General features: G+C 52.0%; 2 non-coding genes and 1 pseudogene across 2 annotated transcripts; all 3 read right to left on the bottom strand.

Annotated features, from left to right (window-relative positions):
* Window positions 1–2,078: 2,078 nt before the first annotated feature.
* Window positions 2,079–3,405, bottom strand: LOC101529143 (sideroflexin-1-like; annotated as a pseudogene).
* Window positions 3,406–9,429: 6,024 nt separating this feature from the next.
* Window positions 9,430–9,563, bottom strand: LOC131479728 (U11 spliceosomal RNA). The gene has a single exon (XR_009245078.1). It is a non-coding gene; the product is annotated as a U11 spliceosomal RNA (small nuclear RNA).
* Window positions 9,564–16,942: 7,379 nt separating this feature from the next.
* Window positions 16,943–17,076, bottom strand: LOC131479717 (U11 spliceosomal RNA). The gene has a single exon (XR_009245068.1). It is a non-coding gene; the product is annotated as a U11 spliceosomal RNA (small nuclear RNA).
* Window positions 17,077–21,339: the final 4,263 nt, after the last annotated feature.

Genomic DNA, 21,339 nt, shown 5'->3' with positions numbered 1-21,339 from the left:
CGGGGCAGCAGGGCGCAGGGTCCCGGCGTCTGCGAACGAACCACTGCTGAGCTGCGTGGCGGCCGAGACGCGCCCGGAGGAGCGGCCTGAGGGGGAGGCGGCGAAGGTGCAAAGCGAAGTCGAACCGCGCCGGGAGCCGCGTGGCGCTTGGAATACACTGGCTCAAAGGCGCAGCTCAGGGCCCGGCAGGAGACGCTGGAGGCCGGCGAAACCCGGGGCTCCGAACGCCTGCCCGCGGATCAGACGTGGAAGAATCTGGACGAAGGCGTGTCCAGTCTTGGCTCCGGGAATGACTCAGGCAGGGCTCCAGCCAGGACTCAGTGAAGCCAGTCGCTTCCCTGATAGTTACAAAGAATTATTGTGCAGTTTACATGAGCTCAAGAAATTCTTGGTAAAGGAAAAATGTTATTGATAAATTGAAATCGTAGTGAAATAATGTAAAATAGGAAATGCCATCCTCAAATTACCAACAGCTCATTATTTTGCTTGGCTGTTTTCTGTAGATGCAGACACTGTTCACATAGCCATGCATTTTAAAAATTAATTTTCTCAGGACAAGTATCTTTTTTTTAAGATTTATTTATTTTGTTGGAAAGTCAAATATACAGAGAGGTAAAGAGACAGAGAGGAAAATCATCTGTCCACTGATTCACTCTCCAAGCGGCTGCAGTGGCGCCCATCGGAACCCAGGAGCCATGAGCCCGGTCCTAGTCTCCCAAGCGGGTACAGGGTGCCAAGGTATAGGGCTGTCCTCGACTACTTTTCCAGGCCACAAGCAGGGAGCTGGATGGGAAGATTACAGCCTGTGCCCATATGGGATCCCAGTAAATGCAATGTGAGGATTTTATTTATTTTGTTAATTCTCATTTTATTTTCATAATCTTTACACATAGTTGATTAGAGCAAAAGGGTCAAGGGCTACAGGAAGGTGGGTAAGACCATTGTTTGCACGTACTCTCTCTCTCTCTCTTTCTGTCTCTCTCTCTTTTTTATCTAGGGAAAGGAGAGGTAATATACAGAGAACCCCACCCAGCCTCCCACCCATCCCAGGGTCCCTGACATGCCCCAAAGGCACTGTGCTGCAAACCTGGGTCAAGCCACACCCCAACCCCTGGGGTTCTTGGATGCAGCAAACACCATGCAGGCAGACCCAAGGCTCAAGGCCAGGCAAACTGGGACCCACTGGGACCCACTGCATTCATCACCCCAAGGGCTCATGGACCTGACCCCTACAACACAGGCCGGCTCAGTCACCTGGGCCAAGAGACCCAGGCCCATCTGGATCCCAATCTCATGGATCCAGTACCTGCCATGCAGGTGGGCCTAAGGCTCTGGGCCCTGCATCACAGACCCTCTGGATCCACCAACCCTGGGGCTCACCGACCCAATGCAAACTAGGTAGGTGGGTCCTAGGTTCTGGGCCAAGAGATCCGAGACCCACCAGACCCCCACCTCCAGGGATGACAGACCCAACACCCTCCGTGTAGCTGAACTCTAGAACCTGAGCTAGGAGACCCAGGACCCTCCAGATCCCCCACCCCTGGGGCTCACGGACCCAACACCCACCATCCCCACCCCCACACTGACATGGTCACCTTTCCTCGGCATCCACCAGTGGGTGCTTCGGCCTAGTTCCATCCAACCTGCCTCCAATTCCAGCTTGTGCTGCCTCGTGCTACAGTCTAGCCTTTCCCAGTCAAGCCCCAGTCCTGGCTCCAGTGTGAAGTGGCTGGTGATGCAGCCCAACTTGGCCCCTCATGCACCCCCTCCTGATTCTCAGATCCACCAGTAAATGTTAGGAAGTGGCTCTTGGCCTGGCCCACCCCCTGACCTGACTCACCCGCATGCCGGACATGCAGACACTGTAACCGGGTCCGGGTTGGGCTGCTCCCTGCCTTGGTTCTTGCACTTGCCTGCAGGCACTACATCCTAACATAGGAATGCATGACACTCGATTATCCAATCTCCTCCCACTGGCAGATCTTGTGCATACAAATCCCCTACTCTATGCCTAGCACTGCTTTTTAGAATCCTGGTTGAGGGCTGGGATAATATCTTTGAGAAACGATTATGATAGGCCACAGGCAGGGTATTTCTGTAAATCATAACATGATTTCAACAGAAGGGCACCAGTGGGTGTCAGGCACCTGCCCTGCTCCAGGTGTTGTGCAGGAACTAGCAGCTTCATTCTAAAGGGCTAACGTGGACCTTTGCAGCTGGGAGCACACAGGCCCAACGGGGTGTTTCCTCACTGACATGACTCCACCAGGCTTGCAGGCAGCAGCACGGAGCTGCAGAGGTGTCTCTCCCAACTCTACAATCCTTTATTGAAGTACACGTGCCATAATTCAGGATGGGGCTCCTGGATCCAGGCCTGCAGCTCCACCTCCACGGAACTCTTCTGGGGAAACAGGGTACCGCACAAGGGCATTGCAAACACCAGACAGAAGCCAACTAATCCAACCTGCATGGGGGCGCTTATCCACAGGAACCTCTTCAAAAAGGCCTTCTTTTCCAAAATGTTCATGATGAATGGAGGATGGCCATGCCAGGGGCCGCCATGAGAATCTGGGATACGACAACTTGGGCGATGGCCTGCTGTGCAGCATTCCCTGACTCTCCCAAGCGGTTGCCATTCTCATCAGTGACAGGAATGCCAACTTGGAGTTCCCTTTGCCTCATTAAGGGAATGCTGATGCAGTTGGCCGCACCCACAGCAGCAAAGGGCACGAAGCATCCAATCAGGGGCACTAGTGCTTGGTGAGTGCATTCAGTCCCAGAGCTGTTGCCACAAACCCGTTGCAGACACATAAGCCGTCCCCAGTTCCTTCACAGTGAGGGGTGCATCTGCACTCGGGTTGGTGTAATTGACCAGAGCATTGAAGGATTGGTTGATCCACTGCCAGAACAGCAAGCCAGCGTGATCCTGTAAAACGTCATCATGCAGCCAGTGATGGTCATGTTCATGGGGACCTGAGCTGACATCCGCCCTATCAGGATCATGTTTTCACCCATGTCGGGGTGAAACGCCGAGTCATAGATGTACTTGTCCCTCCACACCTCATTTTCTGTGAGACCTAGAGGAATAATTCCTTGTCTGTAATCATGGACTAGGGTGTTTTTTTTTTTTTCATTCTCTAGTTGTTCCTTGGTTAACAGAATGTTCCTGGGATCCATAACAGTGAAGAAATGATTGGAACGTCCGATGAAAGTGCTTTGGTCCCATCGAAGATGGGTGGGAGTGTTCCAGACAGCGTCCTGTAGCTTCTCCTGGGCCGCCGGCCCCCACTGCTTGCAGTTGCTACTTCGCACCACACCCTCCTCATGCTTCGCCACCGGAAGTGGTTCCCACTGGTAGACCCTGTGCGTAACGCTGGGTGCCTGTCCAAGCTTGAGTTTGTCCATTTGTTGTCAATTTTTTTTTTTTTTTTTTGCTTCATTGTCACAACCTTAACATAGTTGACTAGGGCATACAGAGTCAAGGCTGGAGGAAAGTGGGCAAGACTTGTGACATTATGGAAAAATCAATTCGAGGGCAGAATATGGGAGGGAGGAGTCCCACAGTATACAGAATTCTATGATACATTTCAACCATTAAAAATATAAAATGGGGCCCGGCGGCCAGGCCTAGCGGCTCAAAGTCCTACCCTTCAACGCCCAGAATCCCATATGGGCGCCGGTTCTGATCCCAGCAGCTCCATTTCCCATCCAACTCCATGCTTGTGGCCTGGGAAGGCAGTCAAAGACAGCCCACACCTATGGGACCTTGCACCCGCATGAGAGACCCGGAGGAAGTTCCAGGTTCCTGGCCTCGGATCGAAACAGCACTGGCCCTTGCGGCTCACTTTGGGAGAGAATCATCGGACAGAAGATCTTCCTCTGTCTGTCGTCTCTGTATATCTGACTTTGTAATACAAATACATAAATCTTTAATATATATATATATATATATATATGTATATATATATATATATATATATATATAAAATATACAAAGGAAGTGGCTAAGATCATTGTTTCCACATTCTTTTTCTTTTTTTCTCTGGATGAGGTAAAGGGGGGCAGATAAAGGGAGAAGCCCCACCCAGCCTCCCACCCATGGCAGGGTCCCTGACATGACACATGCTCCGAGGGGACTGCGCAAGTGGTTTTGATAGCTCGGCAGTTCTGAATGGCTGCCAATCTCCCCATTCCACGCTTGGTGAAATCTCTCGAGAAGCCACTGGCTGACCCAGTCCACCTTCGAGTCTCCGTTGCCCAGATTTTCACCGCCCACGCGTGGCTGGGGTAGATGATCGATTTGTTCTGTCCTCCGTGTCCAAGGTGAGGACTTGAGCTGCTAGGCTACCATGCCGGGCCCAGATGCAGTTTTCTTTAAAAACAAGAAAAGCTTTATTTGCTTTATTTAGAATGAAGAGAGAGAGAATTCAGAGATGGCTTCCATCTGCTGGTTCATTCTCCAAAGGGCTGCCCCAACACCTGGGGCTGGGCCAGGCCAACGCTGGAAGCCAAAAGCTACATCCAGGTCTGCCATGTCACTGCAGCGCCCCATGGACTTGGGCCATCCCCTGCTGCTGCTTTCCCAGGCACATTAGCAGGGAGCTGGATTCAGGAGTGGAGCAGCTGGGACTGGAATTGGACTTCATGTGGCATGCTGGAATTACAGGCTCTGACTTCACCCACTGCACCAGCTCACACAGGGCCCAGGAAGTACTGTGACTTGCTCTGTCACCAACGGGCCTTGAACACATGATGCTAAGTGGCTGCACCTCAATCAAAGGAACAAACATTAGACAATGTCCCTCCCATGAGTTACCCACAACAGGCAACTCCCAGAGCCAGGCAGCAGAAGCACAGCTAGCAGGTGTGACCAGAAGATCTCGCACATTCTTTCCTCAATTCGATATAGACATAAAAAGGCAGAAGCGGGTTGCAGACAGAAAAGTCGGAAGTGCATCGTTTTCTCACTTCTGGGCAGCTGGTGATCATTGGTCCTGGCGCCCTACTCCCGCTGGTTTAAGCAGCCAAGCTACCAAACTTTCATGTGTGATTGGCTAGGCCAAGTTCCTTCAGTCTACTGGCCTTTGTAAGAGTCCCATATTGGCTCCAGCCATGTGTGGGCAGTGAAGACACTAAGGTGGACTGGGTCAGCCAGTGGATTCTTGAGTGATTTCACCAAGCGTGGAATGGGGAGATTGGCAGCCATTCAGAACTGCCTAGCTATCAAAACCACTTGCGCAATGCCCTCGGAGCATGTGTCACATCATGGACCCTGCCATGGGTGGGAGGCTGGGTGGGGCTTCTCCCTTTATCTGCCCCCCTAGACCCCACCCAGATAAAGAAAAAAGAAAAACAGAATGTGTAAACAATGATCTTAGCCACTTTCTGTAGCCCTTGACCGCTTATATCCTAATCAACTACGGAAAGATTATGCAAATAAAATAAGAATTAAAGAAATATGGGACGGGCGGCGTAGACGAGCGGCTAAGTACTTCCCTTGAATGCCCCGGGATCCCATATGGAAGCCGGTTCTAATCCCGGTAGCTCCACTTCCCATCCAGCTCCCTGCTTCTGGCCTGGGAAAGCACTCGAGGATGGCCCAATGAATTGGGACCCTGCACCGGCGTGGGAGACCCGGAAGCAGTTACTGGTTCCCGGCATCAGATTGGCGCAGCACCGGCCGTTGCGGCTCACTTGGGGAGTGAATCATCGCAGGAAGTCCTCCTCTTCGTCTCTCCTCCTCTCTCTAGATCTGACTTTGTAATAAAAAATGAATAAAAAAAGAATTAAAGAAATACATACATCAAGTCCTCAGCTTCATATCTGACTTTGTAATAAAAAAATGAATCAAAAAAAAGAATTAAAGAAATACATATATCAAGGCCTCAGCTTCATGCACTGGGATCCCATATGGGCATCAATTCTAATCCCCGCCGGCCCTGCTTCCCATCCAGCTCCCTGCTGGTGGCCCAGGAAAGCAGTCAAGGACAGCCCAAACCCTTGGGACCCTGCACCCGCCTGGGAGACCCGGAAGAAGCTGCAGGTTCCCGGCTTTGGATCGGCTCAGCTCCAGTTATTGTGGCCCTTTGAGTGGTGTATCAGTGGACGGGAAGATCCTCCTCTCTGTCTCTTTTCCCTTTCTTTCTCTGATTTTCCAATAAAAACAAAATAACTCTTTAAAACCTCAACAAATAAATAAAAGTTTTCCTTTGCTTTTTGGGGGCTAGAGTCTGCAGGGAAATCTCTGGGCTACCCATGTGGAACAGCACTCTCCGTTGGCACCTGCAAGGACTGTGGCTGGGACTAGCCCTGTTAGAGAGCTAAAGGGACGCCCCAGCTGGGCTGGAATTTCTATTGGTGAAAGCAAGAGCATTGTCCTGAGCTGAATGTGGCTGCAATCTCCCTGGGCATGGGTGTGGCCCGGGTCTGGGCAGGGCAGGGCTGGGCTAGACTCTAGTACCCAGTGGTACTCATGAGAGTCAGGGTGCTTGTAGAATGTCTGTGCTAGGTCTCAGCTCCCGCTGACCCATGTGAGAGCTGTGTCTGGGCACGGACCGGGTGTTGGACAGACTGCAACACCCAACAGTAAGAACCGGAAAGGGTATAGGTCGATTGGGCAAGGACACCGTTCCTGCCAGGACAACAGGTGGACAAACTCGACCTGGGCCAGGGACCCACTGGCATGCACAAGATCTGCCAGTGGGAGGAGACCGGATAATCAAGTGTCATGCATTCCTATGTTAGGATGTAGCGCCTGCAGGCAAGTGCAAGAACCAAGGCAGGGAGCAGCCCAACCCGGACCCGGTTACAGTGTCTGCCGGCATGCGGCATTTAGGTTAGTCAGATCAGGGGGTGGGCCAGGCCAAGAGCCACTTCCTAACATCTACTGGTAGATCTGAGAACCAGGATGGAGTGCAGGAGGGGCCAAGTTGGGCTGCATCACCAGCCACTTCACACTGGAGCCAGGACTGGGGCTTGACTGGGGTTAGACTGTAGCACGAGGCAGCACAAGCTAGAATTGGAGGCAGGTTGGGTGGAACTAGGCCGAAGCACCCACTGGTGGATGCCGAGGAAAGGTGACCATGTCAGTGTGGGGGTGGGGATGGTGGGTGTTGGGTCCGTGAGCCCCAGGGGTGGGGGATCTGGAGGGTCCTGGGTCTCCTAGCTCAGGTTCTAGAGTTCAGCTACACGGAGGGTGTTGGGTCTGTCATCCCTGGAGGTGGGGGTCCGGTGGGTCTCGGATCTCTTGGCCCAGAACCTAGGACCCACCCACCTAGTTGGCATTGGGTCGGTGAGCCCCAGGGATGGTGGGTCCAGTGGGGCCTGGGTCTCCTGGCCTAGGTGACTGAGTCGGCCTGTGTTGTGTGGTTGCTGAATCCATGAGCCCCAAGGGTGGAAGGTCTGCTTTGACTCAAGTTGCCTCCCTCAGGTCCATGAGCCCACCTAAGAGAACTGGTCCTCCTCACTGCAGATGCTGGAGTACTGGACAGCAGACCATGGTGCACATGGAAGTTCTGGTAGTTCTTTGGGACCTGCAGAAGACATCTGGTACCATAGCAGAGAATGGAGAACAGCACATATGGCTATCTACCCCAGCCAAAACATGACAGCAAACACCTGGACGAATGGAGACTACAAGGTCCTCTCTGGCAGCCAGTCATCCACAGCTCGGCTACACCGACAGCATTTTGGAACTATCATGCCACATTGTGACCCTGGGTTGATATCCGGTGGCCCTTCCCCTTCCTCGGGTACTGGGATGGTTGGGAGGCTGGGTATGGCCCAACCCACTATCTCCCCTGCTAACCCCAGATGGGAAGAAGAAATGGAAAGCTTGGAAACAATCATCACATCCTTCCCAATCTGATTGACGGTGTAAGCATCACGTAAAATAATAAACAAATAAATAAATAGCCCTGTTTTTTTATTATTTCTGTTTGAAATTTATTATGCAATTCTGTATGATCTGGGATTCTCCTCAATTTCCACCCCCTGGTTGATTTTTCCCTTAATGTCACACGTCTTCATAAGGAGTTATAATCCCATCAGTCTGCTGTTGAAGTGTGCTCCGACATTGTTGATACAGACATTGTCCATCCTCCCATTGTCAGGATATATCCAACCCTTTGATTGAGAATCCACCTTTTCTTTGGACGCAGAGATGTGTGTTGCAGTGTGTCTTCATATCTGGATATGACAGTCTGCATTACTCCACCAGTATATATTAAATCTGCATCATAAATTCCTTCTATTAGAGAGAACATGTGGTATTTCTCTGTTGGTGAGTGACTTCTTTCACTGAGCATAATGGTCTCTAGTTGGGACCATCTAGTTGCAAATTGTATCATTTCATTCTTTTTAATGGTTGGATACCAATCCATGGAGTAGATGTACCACAGTTTCTTCAGCCATTCCCTTCGGATGGGCATCTGGGTTGTGTCCATGTTTTTGCGATTGTAGATTGTGTTGCTGGAAATATTGGATTATAGACTCCCTTCTATATATGTAGATTTAATTTCTTTTGGGTATATTCCTAGGAGTGAGATAGCTAGGTCTGAAATTGCCATTCCTTACGCACATTTTTTTCTTCAAAGATTGATTTGTTTCTATTACAAAGTCAGATATACAGAGGAGAGACAGAGAGGAAGAACACAAATGTTTTAAAGATGTATTTCTTCTTATTGGAAAGTCAGAGTTACTGAGAAAAGGAGAGACAGATAGAAAGAGCTTCCATCTGCTACTTCACTGCCCAAGTGGCGGCAATGGCCAGAGCTGAGCTGGAACGAGCCCAGGAGCCTGAAGCCTGGTCCAGGTCTTCCACGCAGGTGCAGGGTCCCAAGGCCCTGGCACGACCTCCACTGGGAAGTCAGAGTTACCGAGAAAAAGAGAGACAGACACAAAGAGCTTCCATCTGCTGTTTCACTGCCCAAGTGGCGGCAACGGCCAGAGCTGAGCTGGACCGAGCCCAAGAGCCTGAAGCCTTGTCCACGTCTTCCACGCAGGTGCAGGGTCCCAAAGCCCTGGCACGACCACCACTGCCCTCCAGGGCCACAGGCTGGGAGCTGGAAAGGAAGTGGAGCAGCAAGGACACGAACCCGCCACCATATTGGATCCTGGGGGTTACAAGGAAACAGCATCGACCAGCAGGCCATTCGCAGCATCACACCCTTCTTTCACAATTTGCCGGATTGTCTTGTCTCTATATTTATTCTGTGGCTTCACTTTCCAGCCGTGGATTGCGCAATGCCTTCTCAAATGCCAACTTTAGACACTGCTAATGTCTCTGCTCACAAAACTCAAAGTTAAGTGTGGCAGGTGCCTCTTCTCAGTCGTCAATCAAAAGCACCACTGGCTCCTCAACGCCAGGGGGAAGAGTGAGCAGCTTCCTGGCGGTAAAAGGGCAGTGAGAGTGTAGGAGTGTAAGGGTGCCCGGACCCCGGACCAAGGACCATCAGATGGCCAGGAGTCGAAAATTGATGCTTCCCAAATGTCTTGATGTGGATTCTGCCCAAAGAGCAAACAGAGCCGCTCTCCGTGTGCCACGCACGACACAAGCCCTTTTATGTAGCTGACTCCTAAAGGCAGGAGGAAGTCGACAAAACACAGAACTGAAACAGGTTTGTGCATCAAATCACAGAATTCTTAGCTGCCTTTAATAGTGCAGCTCCGAACTACAAAAGATGTGATCTTAAACACCAGTTTACCGAAACCTCCTAGTGCACAAAACATAGACTCTTCCACACCAGTCAGCTGGAAATCCCCTAGTGGAGCAAACCACAGGGTTTGAAATGCCGGTGATTGTGAAATCCCTCTGGGGAACCAACAAGGGACTCTTACAAAGGCCAGTAGACTGAAAGAACTTGGCCCAGCCAATCACACATGAAAGTTTGGTAGCTTGGCTGCTTAAACCAGCGGGAGTAGGGCGCCAGGACCAATGATCACAGGCTGCCCAGAAGTGAGAAAACGATGCACTTCCGACTTTTCTGTCTGCAACCCGCTTCTGCCTTTTTATGTCTATATCGAATTGAGGAAAGAATGTGCGAGATCTTCTGGTCACACCTGCTAGCTGTGCTTCTGCTGCCTGGCTCTGGGAGTTGCCTGTTGTGGGTAACTCATGGGAGGGACATTGTCTAATGTTTGTTCCTTTGATTGAGGTGCAGCCACTTAGCATCATGTGTTCAAGGCCCGTTGGTGACAGAGCAAGTCACAGTACTTCCTAGGCCCTGTGTGAGCTGGTGCAGTGGGTGAAGTCAGAGCCTGTAATTCCAGCATGCCACATGAAGTCCAATTCCAGTCCCAGCTGCTCCGCTCCTGAATCCAGCTCCCTGCTAATGTGCCTGGGAAAGCAGCAGCAGGGTATGGCCCAAGTCCATGGGGCGCTGCAGTCACGTGGCAGACCTGGATGTAGCTTTTGGCTTCCAGCGTTGGCCTGGCCCAGCCCCAGGTGTTGGGGCAGCCCTTTGGAGAATGAACCAGCAGATGGAAGCCATCTCTGAATTCTCTCTCTCTCTTCATTCTAAATAAAGCAAATAAAGCTTTTCTTGTTTTTAAAGAAAACTGCATCTGGGCCCGGTATGGTAGCCTAGCAGCTCAAGTCCTCACCTTGGACGGAGGACAGAACAAATCGATCATCTACCCCAGCCACGCGTGGGCGGTGAAAATCTGGGCAACGGAGACTCGAAGGTGGACTGGGTCAGCCAGTGGCTTCTCGAGAGATTTCACCAAGCGTGGAATGGGGAGATTGGCAGCCATTCAGAACTGCCGAGCTATCAAAACCACTTGCGCAGTGCCCTCGGAGCATGTGTCACGTCAGGGACCCTGCCATGGGTGGGAGGCTGGGTGGGGCTTCTCCCTTTATCTGCCCCCCTTTACCTCACCCAGACAGAGAAAAAAGAAAAACAGAATGTGGAAACAATGATCTTAGCCACTTTCTGTAGCCCTTGACCGCTTATATCCTAATCAACTACGGAAAGATTATGAAAATAAAATAAGAATTAAAGAAATACATACATCAAGGCCTCAGCTTCATGCACTGGGATCCCATATGGGCATCAATTCTAATCCCCGCCGGCCCTGCTTCCCATCCAGCTCCCTGCTGGTGGCCCAGGAAAGCAGTCAAGGACAGCCCAAACCCTTGGGACCCTGCACCCGCCTGGGAGACCCGGAAGAGGCTCCTGGTTCCCAGCTTTGGATCGGCTCAGCTCCAGTTATTGTGGCCCTTTGAGTGGTGTATCAGTGGACGGGAAGATCCTCCTCTCTGTCTCTTTTCCCTTTCTTTCTCTGATTTTCCAATAAAAACAAAATAACTCCTTACAACCTCAACAAATTAATAAAAGTTTTCCTTTTCTTTTTGGGGGCTAGAGTCTGCAGGGAAATCTGTGGGCTACCCATGTGGAACAGCACTCTCCGTTGGCACGTGCAAGGACTGTGGCTGGGACTAGCCCTGTTAGAGAGCTAAAGGGACGCCCCAGCTGGGCTGGAATTTCTATTGGTGAAAGCAAGAGCATTGTCCCGAGCTGAATGTGGCTGCAATCTCCCTGGGCATGGGTGTGGCCCGGGTCTGGGCCCGGGTCTGGGCTGGGCTAGACTCTAGTACCCAGTGGTACTCATGAGAGTCAGGGTGCTTGTAGAATGTCTGTGCTAGATCTCAGCTCCCGCTGACCCATGTGAGAGCTGTGTCTGGGCACGGACCGGGTGTTGGACAGACTGCAACACCCAACAGTAAGAACCGGAAAGGGTATAGGTCGATTGGGCAAGGACACCGTTCCTGCCAGGACAACAGGTGGACAAACTCGACCTGGGCCAGGGACCCCCCGGTATGCACAAGATCTGCCAGTGGGAGGAGACCGGATAATCGAGTGTCGTGCATTCCTATGTTAGGATGTAACGCCTGCAGGGAAGTGCAAGAACCAAGGCAAGGAGCAGCCCAACCCGGACCCGGTTACAGTGTCTGCATGTCCGGCATGCGGGTGAGTCAGGTCAGGGGCTGGGCCAGGCCGAGAGCCACTTCCTAACATCTACTGGTGGAATTGAGAACCAGGATGGAGTGCAGGAGGGGCCAAGTTGGGCCGCATCACCAGCCAGTCCACACTGGAGCCAGGACTGGGGCTTGGCTGGGGTTAGACTGTAGCACGAGGCAGCACAAGCTGGAATTGGAGGCAGGTTGGGTGGAACTAGGCTGAAGCACCCACTGGTGGATGCCGAGAAAAGGTGACCATGTCAGTGTGGGGGTGGGGATGGTGGGTGTTGGGTCCTTGAGCCCCAGGGGTGGGGCGTCTGGAGGACCCAGATCTCCTGGCCCAGGCTCTAGGGCTCACCTACCTGTAGAGTGTCGGGCTTGTGATCCAAGGAGGTGGGGGTCCAGTGGGTCTTAGGTCTTTTGGCCCAGAACCTAGGTCCCACTTACGTAGTGGGTGTTGGGTCGGTGAGCTCCAGGGATTGGGGATAGAGGGGCCTGGGTGTTCTGGCCCAGGTGTCTAAGCCAGCCTATGGGGTGTGGGGCCAGGTTCATGAGCCCGTGGGGTGAGGGATCCAGTGGGTCCCAGTGGGTCCCGGGTCGCATGGCCCAGAGCCTTGGGCTCTCATGCACTGCGGTTGCTGCATCCATGAGCCCAGGGGTGCTTACCTGGCTTAGGTCCATGAGCCCACCTAAGAGATTTGGTCCTCCTCACTGCAGAAGCTGGAGTACTGAGCAGCACACCATGGTGCACATGGAAATTATGGTAGCTCCTTGGGACCTGCAGAGGACCTCTGGTACCATAGCAGAGAATGGAGAACAGCACTTATGGCCATCTCCCCCGGCCTAACATTCGTCCAGCAAACATCTGGACGAATGGGGACTATAACGTCCACTCTGTCAGCCAGTGAACATTGCAAGGGATTCCTTGTCCATAGATTGGCTACACGGTCAGCATTTTGGAGCTATCATGCCACATTGTGACCCTGGGTTGATACCAGGTGGCCGTTCCTCTTCCTCGGGTGCTGGGATGGTTGGGAGGCTGGTTGTGGCCCATCCCACTCTCTTCCTGCTAACCCCAGATGGGAAGAAGAAATGGAAAGCTTGGAAACAATGATCCCTGACCCTACATCCTTCCCAACCTGATTGACTAAGTAAACATCAAACATAATAAAAATAAATAAACAAATTGCCGACTCTTACACAATTTTTTTAAAGATTTATTTCTTCTCCTTGGAAAGTCAGATTAACTGATCAGTCGTAAATAAATCGTGTGGCTTCAGCTTCCAGCCGTGGATACGCAATGCTTTCCCAAACGCCAACTTCAGACAACGCTAACGTCTCTGCTCACAATACTGAAAGTGTGGCAGGTGCCTCTTCCCCACCGTAAATCACAATCAAAAGCACGGCTCCTCAGGGCCAGGAAGAGCGAGCAGCTTCCTCGCAGGAAAAGCGCAGTAAGAGTGCAGGATATGTAGCCCTGGGCAGAAAGGCGGCCCCAGGAAGGATCCAAAACAATGGGGCAACAGCTTTCCTAAACCCAAAGCACAGCTCAACGCCAGTGACAGCGAGCAGCTTTCTGGCAGGAAAACGGTGGTGAGCGTGTAGTAGCTTTCCTAAACCGAAAGCTCGGCTCCTCAACGCCAGTGACAGGGAGCAGCTTTCTCTCCACGAAGCGGCGGTAAAAGCGTAGTAGGCTAATATAGAAGGCCAGTAGGAGTAAGCAAGTGTCTCCAGGCAAATCGGGGTCAGTATGGGAGCCCACAGCACAAGCTGGCAATGAGTCGCAACAACAGCAACGTGTGTGATGGTCTTCGCCAACAAACTCCTGCTTCAGGGTCAAACTTCGCAGTGGTCAGCTTTCACGGAATGAGAGGTGGAAACGATTACAACACATACAGGAAGCTGCTTCTCGGTGCCGGTTTCAAAGCACTGCTGGCTCGGTGCAGGTTTCAAAGCAACACCACTTCCCCACTCCCCACCCAAGCCGGCAGGAGTCACACCAAAGTCTCCGCCCCCTCACAGTCCCGTCAAACCCAGTGTCAGTTTTAGCCAATGCAGCTCTTCCGACAGGGGGCAGAACAAAGCTTAACCACTTGACTTCTTACGCTGAAGCCTAAGAAGCCAATTTCAGACTCATCTGCTGGAACATCCACACTAGGAAAATCTCCGATTTGTCCTTCACTGTGTAGAGAGAAAGGCAAGAGCAGCTGAGATATGCAAATACGGCAGAGCTCTCCAGGGAGGCCACCAAGAGAGCAAAGGGCGTGGCTTTGGTGGTTTGGTGAATTCTTTGTCGGGTTGCAATCTCTGCAGGTAAGTGCAAGAACCAAGGCAGGGAGCAGCCCAACCCGGACCCGGTTACAGTGTCTGCATGTCTGGCATGCGGGTGAGTCAGGTCAGGGGCTGGGCCAGGCCAAGAGCCACTTCCTAACATCTACTGGTGGATCTGAGAACCAGGATGGAGTGCAGGAGGGGCCAAGTTGGGCCGCATCACCAGCCAGTCCACACTGGAGCCAGGACTGGGGCTTGGCTGGGAAAGGCTAGACTGTAGCACGAGGCAGCACAAGCTAGAATTGGAGGCAGGCTGGGTGGAACTAGGCTGAAGCACCCACTGGTGGATGCCGAGGAAAGGTGACCATGTCAGTGTGGGGGTGGGGATGGTGGGTGTTGGGTCCGTGAGCCCCAGGGGTGGGGGATCTGGAGGGTCCTGGGTCTCCTAGCTCAGGTTCTAGAGTTCAGCTACACGGAGGGTGTTGGGTCTGTCATCCCTGGAGGTGGGGGTCCGGTGGGTCTCGGATCTCTTGGCCCAGAACCTAGGACCCACCCACCTAGTTGGCATTGGGTCGGTGAGCCCCAGGGATGGTGGGTCCAGTGGGGCCTGGGTCTCCTGGCCTAGGTGACTGAGTCGGCCTGTGTTGTGTGGTTGCTGAATCCATGAGCCCCAAGAGTGGAAGGTCTGCTTTGACTCAAGTTGCCTCCCTCAGGTCCATGAGCCCACCTAAGAGAACTGGTCCTCCTCACTGCAGATGCTGGAGTACTGGACAGCAGACCATGGTGCACATGGAAGTTCTGGTAGTTCTTTGGGACCTGCAGAAGACATCTGGTACCATAGCAGAGAATGGAGAACAGCACATATGGCTATCTACCCCAGCCAAAACATGACAGCAAACACCTGGACGAATGGAGACTACAAGGTCCTCTCTGGCAGCCAGTCATCCACAGCTCGGCTACACCGACAGCATTTTGGAACTATCATGCCACATTGTGACCCTGGGTTGATATCCGGTGGCCCTTCCCCTTCCTCGGGTACTGGGATGGTTGGGAGGCTGGGTATGGCCCAACCCACTATCTCCCCTGCTAACCCCAGATGGGAAGAAGAAATGGAAAGCTTGGAAACAATGATCACATCCTTCCCAATCTGATTGACGGTGTAAGCATCACGTAAAATAATAAACAAATAAATAAATAGCCCTGCTTTGTTTATTATTTCTGTTTGAAATTTATTATGCAATTCTGTATGATCTGGGATTCTCCTCAATTTCTACCCCCCAGTTGATTTTTCCCTTAATGTCACACGTCTTCATAAGGAGTTATAATCCCATCAGTCTGCTGTTGAAGTGTGCTCCGACATTGTTGATACAGACATTGTCCATCCTCCCATTGTCAGGATATATCCAACCCTTTGATTGAGAATCCACCTTTTCTTTGGACGCAGAGATGTGTGTTGCAGTGTGTCTTCATATCTGGATATGACAGTCTGCATTACTCCACCAGTATATATTAAATCTGCATCATAAATTCCTTCTATTAGAGAGAACATGTGGTATTTCTCTGTCGGTGAGTGACTTCTTTCACTGAGCATAATGGTCTCTAGTTGGGACCATCTAGTTGCAAATTGTATCATTTCATTCTTTTTAATGGTTGGATACCAATCCATGGAGTAGATGTACCACAGTTTCTTCAGCCATTCCCTTCGGATGGGCATCTGGGTTGTGTCCATGTTTTTGCGATTGTAGATTGTGTTGCTGGAAATATTGGATTATAGACTCCCTTCTATATATGTAGATTTAATTTCTTTTGGGTATATTCCTAGGAGTGAGATAGCTAGGTCTGAAATTGCCATTCCTTACGCACATTTTTTTCTTCAAAGATTGATTTGTTTTTATTACAAAGTCAGATATACAGAGGAGAGACAGAGAGGAAGAACACAAATGTTTTAAAGATATATTTCTTCTTATTGGAAAGTCAGAGTTACTGAGAAAAGGAGAGACAGATAAAAAGAGCTTCCATCTGCTACTTCACCGCCCAAGTGGCGGCAATGGCCAGAGCTGAGCTGGAACGAGCCCAGGAGCCTGAAGCCTGGTCCAGGTCTTCCACGCAGGTGCAGGGTCCCAAGGCCCTGGCACGACCTCCACTGGGAAGTCAGAGTTACCGAGAAAAAGAGAGACAGACACAAAGAGCTTCCATCTGCTGCTTCACTGCCCAAGTGGCGGCAACGGCCAGAGCTGAGCTGGACCGAGCCCAAGAGCCTGAAGCCTTGTCCAGGTCTTCCACGCAGGTGCAGGGTCCCAAAGCCCTGGCACGACCACCACTGCCCTCCAGGGCCACAGGCAGGGAGCTGGAAAGGAAGTGGAGCAGCAAGGACACGAACCCGCCACCATATTGGATCCTGGGGGTTACAAGGAAACAGCATCGACCAGCAGGCCATTCGCAGCATCACACCCTTCTTTCACAATTTGCCGGATTGTCTTGTCTCTATATTTATTCTTGTGGCTTCACTTTCCAGCCGTGGATTGCGCAATGCCTTCTCAAATGCCAACTTTAGACACTGCTAATGTCTCTGCTCACAAAACTCAAAGTTAAGTGTGGCAGGTGCCTCTTCTCAGTCGTCAATCAAAAGCACCACTGGCTCCTCAACGCCAGGAAGAGTGAGCAGCTTCCTGGCGGTAAAAGGGCAGTGAGAGTGTAGGAGTGTGAGGGTGCCCGGACCCCGGACCAAGGATCATCAGATGGCCAGGAGTCGAAAATTGATGCTTCCCAAATGTCTTGATGTGGATTCTGCCCAAAGAGCAAACAGAGCCGCTCTCCGTGTGCCACGCACGACACAAGCCCTTTTATGTAGCTGACTCCTAAAGGCAGGAGGAAGTCGACAAAACACAGAACTGAAACAGGTTTGTGCATCAAATCACAGAATTCTTAGCTGCCTTTAATAGTGCAGCTCCGAACTACAAAAGATGTGATCTTAAACACCAGTTTACCGAAACCTCCTAGTGCACAAAACATAGACTCTTCCACACCAGTCAGCTGGAAATCCCCTAGTGGAGCAAACCACAGGGTTTGAAATGCCGGTGATTGTGAAATCCCTCTGGGGAACCAACAAGGGACTCTTACAAAGGCCAGTAGACTGAAAGAACTTGGCCCAGCCAATCACACATGAAAGTTTGGTAGCTTGGCTGCTTAAACCAGCGGGAGTAGGGCGCCAGGACCAATGATCACAGGCTGCCCAGAAGTGAGAAAACGATGCACTTCCGACTTTTCTGTCTGCAACCCGCTTCTGCCTTTTTATGTCTATATCGAATTGAGGAAAGAATGTGCGAGATCTTCTGGTCACACCTGCTAGCTGTGCTTCTGCTGCCTGGCTCTGGGAGTTGCCTGTTGTGGGTAACTCATGGGAGGGACATTGTCTAATGTTTGTTCCTTTGATTGAGGTGCAGCCACTTAGCATCATGTGTTCAAGGCCCGTTGGTGACAGAGCAAGTCACAGTACTTCCTAGGCCCTGTGTGAGCTGGTGCAGTGGGTGAAGTCAGAGCCTGTAATTCCAGCATGCCACATGAAGTCCAATTCCAGTCCCAGCTGCTCCGCTCCTGAATCCAGCTCCCTGCTAATGTGCCTGGGAAAGCAGCAGCAGGGGATGGCCCAAGTCCATGGGGCGCTGCAGTCACGTGGCAGACCTGGATGTAGCTTTTGGCTTCCAGCGTTGGCCTGGCCCAGCCCCAGGTGTTGGGGCAGCCCTTTGGAGAATGAACCAGCAGATGGAAGCCATCTCTGAATTCTCTCTCTCTTCATTCTAAATAAAGCAAATAAAGCTTTTCTTGTTTTTAAAGAAAACTGCATCTGGGCCCGGCATGGTAGCCTAGCAGCTCAAGTCCTCACCTTGGACACGGAGGACAGAACAAATCGATCATCTACCCCAGCCACGCGTGGGCGGTGAAAATCTGGGCAACGGAGACTCGAAGGTGGACTGGGTCAGCCAGTGGCTTCTCGAGAGATTTCACCAAGCATGGAATGGGGAGATTGGCAGCTATTCAGAACTGCCGAGCTATCAAAACCACTTGCGCAGTGCCCTCGGAGCATGTGTCACGTCAGGGACCCTGCCATGGGTGGGAGGCTGGGTGGGGCTTCTCCCTTTATCTGCCCCCCTTTACCTCACCCAGACAGAGAAAAAAGAAAAACAGAATGTGGAAACAATGATCTTAGCCACTTTCTGTAGCCCTTGACCGCTTATATCCTAATCAACTACGGAAAGATTATGAAAATAAAATAAGAATTAAAGAAATACATACATCAAGGCCTCAGCTTCATGCACTGGGATCCCATATGGGCATCAATTCTAATCCCCGCCGGCCCTGCTTCCCATCCAGCTCCCTGCTGGTGGCCCAGGAAAGCAGTCAAGGACAGCCCAAACCCTTGGGACCCTGCACCCGCCTGGGAGACCCGGAAGAGGCTCCTGGTTCCCGGCTTTGGATCGGCTCAGCTCCAGTTATTGTGGCCCTTTGAGTGGTGTATCAGTGGACGGGAAGATCCTCCTCTCTGTCTCTTTTCCCTTTCTTTCTCTGATTTTCCAATAAAAACAAAATAACTCCTTACAACCTCAACAAATTAATAAAAGTTTTCCTTTTCTTTTTGGGGGCTAGAGTCTGCAGGGAAATCTGTGGGCTACCCATGTGGAACAGCACTCTCCGTTGGCACGTGCAAGGACTGTGGCTGGGACTAGCCCTGTTAGAGAGCTAAAGGGACGCCCCAGCTGGGCTGGAATTTCTATTGGTGAAAGCAAGAGCATTGTCCCGAGCTGAATGTGGCTGCAATCTCCCTGGGCATGGGTGTGGCCCGGGTCTGGGCCCGGGTCTGGGCTGGGCTAGACTCTAGTACCCAGTGGTACTCATGAGAGTCAGGGTGCTTGTAGAATGTCTGTGCTAGATCTCAGCTCCCGCTGACCCATGTGAGAGCTGTGTCTGGGCACGGACCGGGTGTTGGACAGACTGCAACACCCAACAGTAAGAACCGGAAAGGGTATAGGTCGATTGGGCAAGGACACCGTTCCTGCCAGGACAACAGGTGGACAAACTCGACCTGGGCCAGGGACCCCCCGGTATGCACAAGATCTGCCAGTGGGAGGAGACCGGATAATCGAGTGTCGTGCATTCCTATGTTAGGATGTAGCGCCTGCAGGGAAGTGCAAGAACCAAGGCAAGGAGCAGCCCAACCCGGACCCGGTTACAGTGTCTGCATGTCCGGCATGCGGGTGAGTCAGGTCAGGGGCTGGGCCAGGCCGAGAGCCACTTCCTAACATCTACTGGTGGAATTGAGAACCAGGATGGAGTGCAGGAGGGGCCAAGTTGGGCCGCATCACCAGCCAGTCCACACTGGAGCCAGGACTGGGGCTTGGCTGGGGTTAGACTGTAGCACGAGGCAGCACAAGCTGGAATTGGAGGCAGGTTGGGTGGAACTAGGCTGAAGCACCCACTGGTGGATGCCGAGAAAAGGTGACCATGTCAGTGTGGGGGTGGGGATGGTGGGTGTTGGGTCCTTGAGCCCCAGGGGTGGGGCGTCTGGAGGACCCAGATCTCCTGGCCCAGGCTCTAGGGCTCACCTACCTGTAGAGTGTCGGGCTTGTGATCCAAGGAGGTGGGGGTCCAGTGGGTCTTAGGTCTTTTGGCCCAGAACCTAGGTCCCACTTACGTAGTGGGTGTTGGGTCGGTGAGCTCCAGGGATTGGGGATAGAGGGGCCTGGGTGTTCTGGCCCAGGTGTCTAAGCCAGCCTATGGGGTGTGGGGCCAGGTTCATGAGCCCGTGGGGTGAGGGATCCAGTGGGTCCCAGTGGGTCCCGGGTCGCATGGCCCAGAGCCTTGGGCTCTCATGCACTGCGGTTGCTGCATCCATGAGCCCAGGGGTGCTTACCTGGCTTAGGTCCATGAGCCCACCTAAGAGATTTGGTCCTCCTCACTGCAGAAGCTGGAGTACTGAGCAGCACACCATGGTGCACATGGAAATTATGGTAGCTCCTTGGGACCTGCAGAGGACCTCTGGTACCATAGCAGAGAATGGAGAACAGCACTTATGGCCATCTCCCCCGGCCTAACATTCGTCCAGCAAACATCTGGACGAATGGGGACTATAACGTCCACTCTGTCAGCCAGTGAACATTGCAAGGGATTCCTTGTCCATAGATTGGCTACACGGTCAGCATTTTGGAGCTATCATGCCACATTGTGACCCTGGGTTGATACCAGGTGGCCGTTCCTCTTCCTCGGGTGCTGGGATGGTTGGGAGGCTGGTTGTGGCCCATCCCACTCTCTTCCTGCTAACCCCAGATGGGAAGAAGAAATGGAAAGCTTGGAAACAATGATCCCTGACCCTACATCCTTCCCAACCTGATTGACTAAGTAAACATCAAACATAATAAAAATAAATAAACAAATTGCCGACTCTTACACATTTTTTTTAAAGATTTATTTCTTCTCCTTGGAAAGTCAGATTAACTGATCAGTCGTAAATAAATCGTGTGGCTTCAGCTTCCAGCCGTGGATACGCAATGCTTTCCCAAACGCCAACTTCAGACAACGCTAACGTCTCTGCTCACAATACTGAAAGTGTGGCAGGTGCCTCTTCCCCACCGTAAATCACAATCAAAAGCACGGCTCCTCAGGGCCAGGAAGAGCGAGCAGCTTCCTCGCAGGAAAAGCGCAGTAAGAGTGCAGGATATGTAGCCCTGGGCAGAAAGGCGCCCCCAGGAAGGATCCAAAACAATGGGGCAACAGCTTTCCTAAACCCAAAGCACAGCTCAACGCCAGTGACAGCGAGCAGCTTTCTGGCAGGAAAACGGTGGTGAGCGTGTAGTAGCTTTCCTAAACCGAAAGCTCGGCTCCTCAACGCCAGTGACAGGGAGCAGCTTTCTCTCCACGAAGCGGCGGTAAAAGCGTAGTAGGCTAATATAGAAGGCCAGTAGGAGTAAGCAAGTGTCTCCAGGCAAATCGGGGTCAGTATGGGAGCCCACAGCACAAGCTGGCAATGAGTCGCAACAACAGCAACGTGTGTGATGGTCTTCGCCAACAAACTCCTGCTTCAGGGTCAAACTTCGCAGTGGTCAGCTTTCACGGAA

The sequence above is a fragment of the Ochotona princeps genome, chromosome 2 (genome assembly GCF_030435755.1).
Source record: "Ochotona princeps isolate mOchPri1 chromosome 2, mOchPri1.hap1, whole genome shotgun sequence".
Lineage (NCBI taxonomy): Eukaryota > Metazoa > Chordata > Mammalia > Lagomorpha > Ochotonidae > Ochotona > Ochotona princeps.
This window is presented reverse-complemented; position numbering and strand designations above follow the sequence as displayed.